Source organism: Cydia amplana, chromosome 6, assembly GCF_948474715.1.
Source record: "Cydia amplana chromosome 6, ilCydAmpl1.1, whole genome shotgun sequence".
NCBI classification, from domain to species: domain Eukaryota; kingdom Metazoa; phylum Arthropoda; class Insecta; order Lepidoptera; family Tortricidae; genus Cydia; species Cydia amplana.
Window position 1 is genome coordinate 15,683,996 of NC_086074.1, and position 11,455 is coordinate 15,695,450.

Consider the following 11,455-nt stretch of genomic DNA (forward strand, 5'->3'; position numbering starts at 1 on the left):
ATTATGCGACCAGATCAAAACTTAACTCAACTCAAACTCTGTTGATTTAAATTAAATAGGACAAATGTTGAGTTCCAAAAACCTATAATAGAACAATTTCCTATTTACTCTCATCATGATTAAGGTGTCGTCTTTTGAAACACGAATATGCTAAAAGACAAACATTAAAATCACTTTCTGTAGATTCAGGGATATGAAACTCATCTGCGTCTATGTCAATATAACTTCCATAAGCGTTTATTGTATGTACCTTAAATTATTCATTTACATACTCCTTTCTTGGAAAATTAATTAAAAAATGTGCCTAGATATCCTTATTTACAAAAACTGTCCTTCCGTCTTACAACGACAAAAGCCTATTTATCAATACTTGAGTAAACAACAATTACTGGAATGAAAAATGGCTTATGAATAAACAAACTGCGTAGCAGCTCTTGTTATAATTTTAATCGCAGAAGTTGGGCAAGAATGTATCATGTTGTTTATTTGTAAAACCAACGATGGAACCAAGTTTAATGATAATATCATTATTAATTTGAAAAAAATACTGGAAAGCTAGGACATTGGCATTGTGCAGACCTCGCAGAGTTTTAAATGTGTACATTTCAACTGGACTAGTAAAACAAGTAAAATTTGCATTCAAGCATTCTTTCCGATTTGGCGTCCATCTGTTGATTCTATTGTTACGATCAACGATCACCGGCTAGCAACGGTAACGGTACCAGTCAAATTACCTTAACCATCACCAATCAATCAGTTCAAAATCCTCCGACCTTTACATCTTAAACTATCCCAATGTCATAGGAATCTCGAGACCTTAAGGTCTTGCAATTCTTCCGCGCGTCATAACACGGAACGACCTCCGAACTATTACGAGCCGAATTTGCCTGTAATCTCTCCGGCCTTTCAACCGGCCGACAAATATTGTCGTAATTGTCGTCCAATGCCGACGGGTGGAGGCCGAATAACATTTGCGAGACAAAGGGCGATTGTGCACTACAATGAATTTTACTGTCCGGCAGTCCGAGTTTTCATGGTCCGATATGGCATGAAAAAAACGGATGATTGGCTTGTGCACTTGTCCGTCATTTTACTCGCAGGTGCGGCGCTGTGGCATGAAAAAAAACGGATGATTGGCTTGTGCACTTGTCCGTCTTTTCACTAAAAGAGAGGCCCGCCCCCGCTCGGCCAAGTCATGAATAAAATTAATTTAATTCCAGACGCAGTGCACAAGCATAAACACGTTTTTCATGGCTGTCATCTCGGACCGGAAAAAAACTGTCCGGAATGGGGAAAAGTAAAATGTCGGACGGTAAAATTACGTCTAGTGCACAAGCTACTATATACATTTAATGGCGTGCCATATCGGACCGTAACAACTCGAACTGCCGGACAGTAAAATTCATTGTAGTGCACAATCGCCCAAATTCTTTGAAATTCTCCTTGATCCTTTGTTATTGCTGGACATGCGCCAATAAGACAGGAAAATAATACCGATAATTTCAGTTTAATTATAAATAGCAAAAATATTTGCGTTCATAGATTATGTACATAGTAAACTTGAGAGAGAACAATATACTGATTAATTTTGCCCCAAAATAAGATATGACATAAATCTAACGATGACATACTGTTGATGTTATTGTGATTTATTTCGGGAGGGGCCATAACTGCAGCAGTTAGATAATCTAGGTCAAATATTGTGATAATCTTCTATGGGTAACAAGGTCATGTTTATTTGCGCTTCCTGGAGTTAGTAATGGATATTTAAATAAATTGTATTCCTTTTTTTATTTGATAACTTAATGAGCATACGGGCAAATTTATTCAAAGATAATATAGTTTGCACCAAAATAGAAATAACCTTATTATTATTGTACTGTGCGACCAGACCAAAATGTTTCAGAGTAAATATTGTTTATTTTGGACAACATTTACTTTCTTATATTATTAAAATATTAACCACGATTGTAAAGAAACTCTTTGTTCTAGCTAACTCAAATATTTAATTCAAAGTAGAATATAAACCAACTGTGGGATACGTTGTAATTAAGTACTTATTTAAATTAAATTTGAAGTTTATCATATTGTGTGGCTTATTTTTTTCTCATTATAGGTATCTATAGCTGGTCAAGCAAATCTTGTCAGTAAAAAAAGGCGCGAAATTCAAATTTTCTATGGGACGACCTTCGCGCCTACTTTTTTCAAATTTGCCGCCTTTTTCTACTGACAAGATCTGATTGACCAGCTATAATAACAGCGGATCCTAAAATTGTACTAGAGAAAATATATTTTTTATTATCTAAGTTGAAATACAATAGAGAGAATACAGAACTGATGTTTTTTGTATTCTGTACAATTTAACACATATCTACACAGTTGATACTAAGTATAACATAGTGGAATATAAATAAATCTTTGTCACTTTTGCAAAGCCCTATTAAGGTCAATGGCAATAACATAATATGTTAGACCTTAGGTATGAGAAATCTAGAACAGGCTAATATTTACTTACACATACTGCGTAGGTATTAGTCGTGCTCAAAGTGCACGACATTTACTCAGCGATTCACTCGTATATAAATATTTTTTTCAGAATCTAGTAAATAGTAAAACAATGTTTACCCGACTAGGGTCTGTGCGGAAGGAGAAGTGTCGTGAAATGTATGGGATCCAATATATTCTACGACTCTTCTCTTTCCGCACAGACTCTAATTAAATTAAGTACCTATTCATTAAAAAATCCATATAAAAGCTTAACAATAGTATTAGCGCCTTATAGACGCAACGGGTGACCGGAAGGTCCAGCATACCTCGCCCAACGCATTGGCGTTGCCGTTCAGCGCGGCAACGCCGCCAGCCTTCTGGGCACCCTATCGGACGGCACAGACTTGGGGCCAATTTTTTATTTGTAGGTTTTTACTTTTTAGGTAAGTAGTTTTAGTTTAGTATGTTTAGTTATTCGTTTAATGTATTTTTGTTAATTTTAATTTCCATAATATAACTTGATATATAGTATTTTAATAGATACACGTGTGGCTGTGGAAGTAAACAGTTTCCAACGAGTGACGATTTTATTGTGGGCTAATAGGGAGTAGTCAAAAAGGAAAAGAATATGGAACACATCTTAAGTTGTTCATAGGTTACGGCCTCAGATTTCCAACAAACAGACCGTAACCATTTGTAACCATCGTGATACACATAACACATACATATAAGATAAGATAAAATTTATTTCATTGAAAAATATCCAAAAATTTTAACAATCATAATACGCTTTATAGTTCCTTCAATATTATAAATCATAATCATGGTTTAGAAAAGTAAACATAAAATAAATGATCTTGTAAGCAAAAATTTTAACTGGCTCTAACATATACATATGTATGAAAAAGCGTAAGTATGATTATTCTAATGCCCGTTTATTTTCTTAGTCGCATCCAGATTGCCTAAATGCGCCACATACCTATACTTACGCACGGCGCGCGCATTTCACGCGCTGGCTGCTCAAGCGTAGGTATTTATTGCAACTTTACATTGCACGCTTAAGACGAAACAGGAACTGAAATTTAAATATTTTAGGTAAATATATCCGTCTCGCTAACGGAAGCGGCTCCTAAAACTAGTGCGACAAGGACAAGGCGAAAAATCCTGCGTAAAAATTTAGGTTTCGTACTCGACTGTTTCCTCCTCCAAAACTTAACCAGTCGTAACCAAATTTTAAAATCTAAATGATTATGAAATTATCTGTATCGGACCGTTTCGATTTTTTGGCTAATTGATATCAGTTTTGAATACCACGCCTCTCATTGCGGCATAGTCAATTAGGCCATTTTGGCCATTTTTGAAGGGCTCTAGCGCCTTAAAAAATAAAAATATCAAATAAAGCAAAACGGTCCGACACAAATATTGACAATATTAATCTGTGTTGAAAAAATCATTGCTCTAGCTTCAAAACCCACGGAGGAAACAGTCGAGTATGTTTGTATGGAGAAATGACCACTCCTGTTGGCTCTTAAAGTAAGTAAGCATTTTTATTGTTCAGTATTTTTAGCGGTGATCCGCATGAATTCCTACGCGTATCTAACTAAGCGCGATGCGCACTGGCAGTGAACTTGCGCGAGGTCAGTTATATCACTTATATCGCTGAGTCTACTCGAGATAATAGAATGGCAGGGCATTTAAATAACATGATTCAAATAACTTTTCCTCAATTACTTGGATTTACAACGTTTTCTTTGTCATAATTAGTTTTAACAAAGTTCTTTTGTTAAATATACGTGTATGTGTAGGGCATTTGGTGAAATATTTTGGTTATAAATATTACAGTGATCAAAATCTTGATATTAATTTGATTGGTGTCCGTGAGAGTGAACCGCGTTGAAAGTGTAGGTAAATACCTACTTTGGTAGGTATCAGGCTCCCGTAAATTTTAAAAATTTAATTTCCATTTTTATTACCAAAATTAGGTGAATTTCGTGCCTATTCGACTTGATGATAAGGACGTGATACGGATAGCATAAGACTTTTTCATTACAACACTGTATACATGTAAGAAAACTAAAATTTTATTCTTTATTTCTTAATTGACAAACACCCGATATATGATAATAAGTAGTAAATATAATCATTCCTGAATACTGGCGCGTGGCACCAGGCCTCTTAGAATGTTATAACTAAGTCAAAGAGTCTTCTTAAGTTTTTAAACTCCATGCTAAATGCGGACTTCAAAGTAAAAAATACACAGCAATTCCTCATTTAAGTTCTCAAGACAGTCGGGAAGCGCTAATCCCGTTAACAAGTAAGTACGTCAGATCGGGAACTGACACCAGCATTAACTGTAAAATATTCCCTCTAAAATGTAGGTAAAGTATAACAGGAAGTCCGAGGAGTCGATTAGGAATAACAAGATAAATTAAAATGTTGCTGTTTCATTTAATCGGCCAACTGAATGAGTGGTATTTTCTTTAAAATGTAACTAACTTACAAAGCATCATGGCTACAAAGCATCATGGCTACAAAGCATCATGGGCTTTGTGAAGAGAGACGGTCAAGATGGAGTAAGTATATACCTACTTAGACAGGAAATTTCTGTTTGTCCATTAAAAGGGCATTTATTTTAAGCTAAGTAGGTGTAAGTACTCGACGCGACGCGACGAATGTAGGTCAGATAATGTGATCGATTTTTATTATGAAATTATTTCAAAAGTCACAATAAATTGGCTGTGTCATTTAAAAAACTTCAAGAACCAATGGCCAAAATATATGTATAACTGCCAATTATTTAATATTGTCTATATTTCAAATATTTATATTTTTAACCGACTTCCAAATCTAAAACGAGGAGGTTATCAATTCGGTTGTATGTTTTTGAAGTGAAAACTTCTTTAACGGCGCTGGGCACTTTTTGAGGTGGGGAAAAAATGATAAACTCGAGACAGCGTAAGGCGATCACGTGACCGTAAGGGGCGTAAGGCGATCACGTGACCGTAAGCCCCGTAAGGTGGCCACTCATAATTTAAATGGCATTGAAATCAATAAAGAAAAACTCAATGTTATTTGACATTTATGTTGCGGACTCCTTTTCAAGACTCTTTACCTATGTTCTAATAATTTGACGTTGTCATGGCAGTATGTAAATAAACGTGTCAATGAAAAAGTGTGATCTTATTTGAGAATGATAATGATATATAATAAATAAATAGAATACTAGAATAATAAGATTTAAATTTATTCTAAGCTTAAATAGAATACCTCCGCTAAACGTATGTATCGTGTTACCGGGCGTCGGTAACATAGTGAGGTGAGTTTTCACTTCTATCGGCACTCCCGGAGGATACTAATGAAGGTATAAGAATGAATTTATATTTCCTAAGATCATCGTAAATTCTGCGATAGGGAGTAATAGCAACGAAAGGGTCTTTAATGACACAATTTGTGGAAGAATGGTGTTCTCATAAAGAACACTGACCGTTAAGCTATCGGGCCTCTTCAGTATAATATTTATTGCATGAAGTGTCTTAGTAAGTTACTAAGTTTTTTCCCTACTTAGGTATTATATTGTTTGGGTTTTTGTACTACTTTTCTTATAGAAATCCATATTTATGTAATTTGGGCTGTTTCAAACTTCTTTACAAAAGGGCACTTATTTTTAGCGCTTATTTTTAAATATATTTTATTTAGTAATTATTTAAATATATTTTATTTTGTATTTTTTTTAAATGCCGGCTCCGTAGCTTTTTCTGTATCACCCTTCTTGCAATTTGTCACAGTCAGTTTGGTTTCGTTTACACAACCCCCAGCGGCGACAGCGATGTTTTAATTATAATTAGCAAAATTTCATATCTCCATCCATCTTCAGACATTAAGGTAATGTAACTAACTGGATCGGTTTCGATTAAGCTTGTTCCTTTTCTTTTGATCATTAACACACTCAAGTCAATTGCTTGGTAGCCTGTCATTGTAAGGTTCGCCAACTGAGAACTTATTTTGCTTCGTAAGATACCTAGAATTTTTATTTGATCGCTGTTAGGTAACCGACTTAAGATACATACGATTATAAGTAAAGTCTCTCTGCGATATTTTAGAGTCATTATTTGCTTGCAATTAACTAACTACGAAGAGCGTCTGTGTAGGTATGTTGTTATCATCATCATGAGATTGAGTTTTATACCTACTTTAGTAGTATTTTTTGCACCATCTAATGCGGATCGTTTGTTTTGTTTATTCTAAAAATAGTGAATCATTCGTCCTAAGTTAACGAACGAAAACATTGTTTGAAGAATTAAAGGTAGATTTACTAAATAGGTAGCGGAAGACGTGCATGATTTGTAAATACGAGTACCTACTAAGATGTAAATAATGGCTCTGTTTACTTTAAGATTCACGTCGCATAAAAACTACATTATAATGTAATCATGTCCTTTAATCAAAACAGATTTATTTTCACAAATTGGGTAAGTGTGGACAGCAGTATTGGGTAAGTTAAGTAATGTTAACGAAACTTTAAGTAGTTCTTCCTGTTCTCACCTCTTTTACGTAAAACGTATTTCCTCAAGAGACGGGTAGATACAGGTATAATTCCAGAGAACGCGTAGTTGCATATAGAGATCAAGGTAAAGTCCATAGTGGACGAAATCACAACCGCCAAAAATATGTTGTGAATACGGTAGATAATATTCTAATCTATGTTCAAGTCGAAGTCTAACGTGACGCGTTTCGTGATAACACACTGTTGCTGCGGACCTCGAAGTCATATTCACACAGGTTTTCCTAAGAATTCAACTCGACTACTCTTGATAAGCCACGTTAATAACTACACGGCTTGCCCTGAACTCAGCCAATAAACACTACCTCTATTATCGCAACGCCATGAAAGTAAAAGCTAGGTCTATCCATCTGGGCAGGTATAACGGTTTTATGTTCCATAATGCACGGCCACCACTTCCCTTTAAGAGGCCATTTGGAGTATTCCACCATCGACATCCGGAGTACAATTTTAAAGCTATTCTTGTTTTTTTAAATATAATACTTATTAATAGCCGTACCGTTTGAGGTTTAAATCTCATTTAAAGTACACAAAAACTGTGGGTTGTATTATAGTTGTATAACATGGAAAGTGGCTGTAGGTATTTTCCATAATCAATTATCACCGAATAGATTTTAGGTAGGTACTAAACCTACCTAAAATCTATCTATCTAAATTATATCCTCCTCCTCTTCCATCCTAAAAATATGTAAGATTTCTTTTGTGTACAGGGCTGAATTGTATATATGTACAAAATACTAGGTATATCGATTAAGAAGCCGGCAACACACTACGGCGCACAACCAAAATGAGTTTGTTAAAAGGGTATAGCCGGGTAAGCATGGCCAAACTGCCCTTAGCGAAAAAAACAATTTCCTTTTACTGGATTATTAACCTATGTATATGTAGTGCTTTCACCAAATATGAAGCCTTAAATGCTTCAAATTTAAAAAAAAAATGCAATAAAAGAAAAATAATTTTTATTTTATTACAGCCAAAGTACTAATCCGATTTCTTTGTAATTTGGGTATGTTGTATATACAATTAAGGTCGCTTTCTGAAAAAAATAATATTGAATTATCTCTTAAAATAATAGTAAAAAATTTAGATGAAAATTTTCAGAAAAATAAAAAAAATACATGCGAGATAGCGACAGTTATCAAATTTACATATTTCATGTAGAATTTAATAATGTTTAACATATATTTTTTTCAAAAATTAAAATCGGGATTAACAGTGTTAAAAACTCGAATTTGTAACATCCCATAATACCTTCTCTTCATACAAAATAACTTGTACGTTATACTAGAAAGTTATATTCCCAACGCAATTTGAATTTAGAACGCGACTTATTTCGCTGAGCGCGGACCTTAAACTCCGTGGCTGTATGCGGCTAGGGCGAACGGCATTCAGAGATTTAAAAAGCGGCCAAGTGCGAGTCGGACTCGCCCATGAAGGGTTCCGTATTTAGGCGATTTATGACGTATAAAAAAAAACTACTTACTAGATCTCGTTCAAACCAATTTTCGGTGGAAGGTTACATGGTAATGTACATCATATATTTTTTTTAGTTTTATCATTCTCTTATTTTAGAAGTTACAGGGGGGGGGGGGACACACACACATTTTACCACTTTGGAAGTGTCTCTCGCGCAAACTATTCAGTTTAGAAAAAAATGATATTAGAAACCTCAATATCATTTTTGAAGACCTATCCATAGATACCCCACACGTATGGGTTTGATGAAAAAATTTTTTTTGAGTTTCAGTTCGAAGTATGGGGAACCCCAAAAATTTATTGTTTTTTTTTTCTATTTTTGTGTGAAAATCTTAATGCGGTTCACAGAATACATCTACTTACCAAGTTTCAACAGTATAGTTCTTATAGTTTCGGAGAAAAGTGGCTGTGACATACGGACGGACAGACAGACGGACAGACAGACAGACATGACGAATCTATAAGGGTTCCGTTTTTTGCCATTTAGCTACGGAACCCTAAAAAAAGCGCGGGAACAGGAAAATAGGCAAGAATTTTATACAGAGCGTTAACGATTGAAAAATGTCTGTTCCTTTGATGAATAAAATACGTCACATTCTAAATTCAAATTCGTAAAGACTGCGTTCACAATATACTTCATTCGTTTATGACTACTTAGCTTTGCTTGTATGAAGAGAGAGTATTATGGGATGTTACAAATTCCAGTTTTTCACACTGTTAATCCCGGTTTTAATTTTTGAAAAAAATATATGTTAAACATTATTAAATTCTACATAAAATATGTAAATTTGGTAACTGTCGCTATCTCGCACGTATTTTTTTTATTTTTCTGAAAATTTTCATCTAAATTTTTTACTATTATTTTAAGAGATAATTCAATATTATTTTTTTCAGAAAGCGACCTTAATTGTATATACAACATACCCAAATTACAAAGAAATCGGATTAGTACTTTGGCTGTAATAAAATAAAAATGATTTTTCTTTTTTTGCATTTTTTTTTTAAATCTGAAGCATTTCAGGCTTAATATTTGGTGAAAGCACTACATATACATAGGTTAATAATCCAGTAAAAGGAAATTGTTATTTCGCTAAGGGCAGTTTGGCCATGCTTACCCGGCTATACCCTTTCACCTTTGTTTAGATTACTGCGACAGTGATTTTTCGAACGTCAGGATATTTCTGGCCGAAGGGCGTGGTGTTTCGTCGGTTCCGTGGGAATCTGCCTAATCCTACACCGGAACATGCGACACACCAGAAAACCACCGTGTCGCCGAAATAATAATATTGTATGTGTTAATAGTTTGTAAGGTATGTCTATCTATGGACCTTAGTTGCCTGGCAATAAATGATATATTTTTGATTTGATATTTTTTATTAAATCTTAAAATCATAAATACACTGCGATGTTTACATAAATACGATTCTTGGATTCGGTAAATTTATTTCTATTAGGTATCTCTTTTTTGTAAAGATATTGGTAATATACTCGTCTTCTATTTATGAGTAATGTATTGTAATTATGACATATTTATGAACGTAATAAAAGATTCTCTTCCTACTACACTTTATTGCAAGATTATATCATGAATGATTCAATTACACTGATGTTATGGAGGTGATTTGTATGAGATGCATTTGAATAATGCAATTACGATATTTCATTTTCATAAATTAGTATAACTTTGTAAAATAACTCTTGTTTTAACACGGGTGAAGATGATATAACTTTTTTGATTACATAATTAAGCTTGTAATAAAATGTTTTATTTCATTTTCAACTAGATTCTTTACTTAGTCTAGATTTGATGCCAGGCTAAGTTATTACCCACTAGCGAGCTTTTACCATCCTTCATTCGCCTATATATGTTATCAGTACATAACATAGTACAAAACAAAGTCGCTTCCCGCTGTCTGTATGTATGCTTAGATCTTTAAAACTACGCAACGGATATTGATGCGATTTTTTTTAATAGATAGTGATTCAAGAGGAAGGTTTAAGTATAATTTGTAAACCCGTGCGAAGCCGGGGCGGGTCGCTAGTACGAAATAATATAACTAATACAGTGAAACCTGGATAAGTGAGACTTCAAGGGACGAGCAGATTTGTCTCACTTAAAGAGGTATTTCACTTACCCAGGCTCTCAGTTAGCCAGGTACAAATAAATGTCTGTCTCATTTACAGAGGGTTCCATTAATAGAGGTGAGAATAGAGGATATATTTCAGTTATAGAGGTGGTTAATAAGGTATTTTGTTCTTTAAAAATAAATAAGGTAAAATAATCCTTGTCCCTAAATATTTTTAAGTCTGTTTAAATATTTCTTTGAATTTATTTTGTGTGATTCTCCAAAGGATAGATTTTTCAATTAAATTTGATACGGACTTCATTGCGTCTTAGAAATGTATTAAATGAAAATCTGTTTATTCGTGTTACTTATCAAAATTTCAGCTTTCGTTTCGATAGTTTTAACTACTTACATAAAGTAACTAAATGAAACTTGAAGTCGTTTAGACACAAGCAAATGCGGAATTTGTGCATAGACTAAGAGTAAGAATACTAAGAATAAGGAAATTGATCAATAAAGTCCAAGTTAGAGAGGTCATACATTGACGTTATCTCAGATACAGAGGTCAATTCCTATACAATTCTAAAAAAACAATTAGGAAAATGTAATCTTATAAATATAGTCTCAGTAAAAGAGGTAAAATACACTCTCTGTCTCACTTATAGAGGTAAATGTGACTATAAAATCACAACAGCTAATCCCAGTTATAGAGGTTCGTTTTATCTCACTAACAGAGGTAATTCAGTGCTAAAGTGTCGGGACCGCACCATGAGTCCCAGCTATAGAGGTTTCTCACTTATCCAGGTCCCACTTAACCAGGTTTCACTGTATTTATCAAACAAAGGCAACAGCAGCATTAAAACAA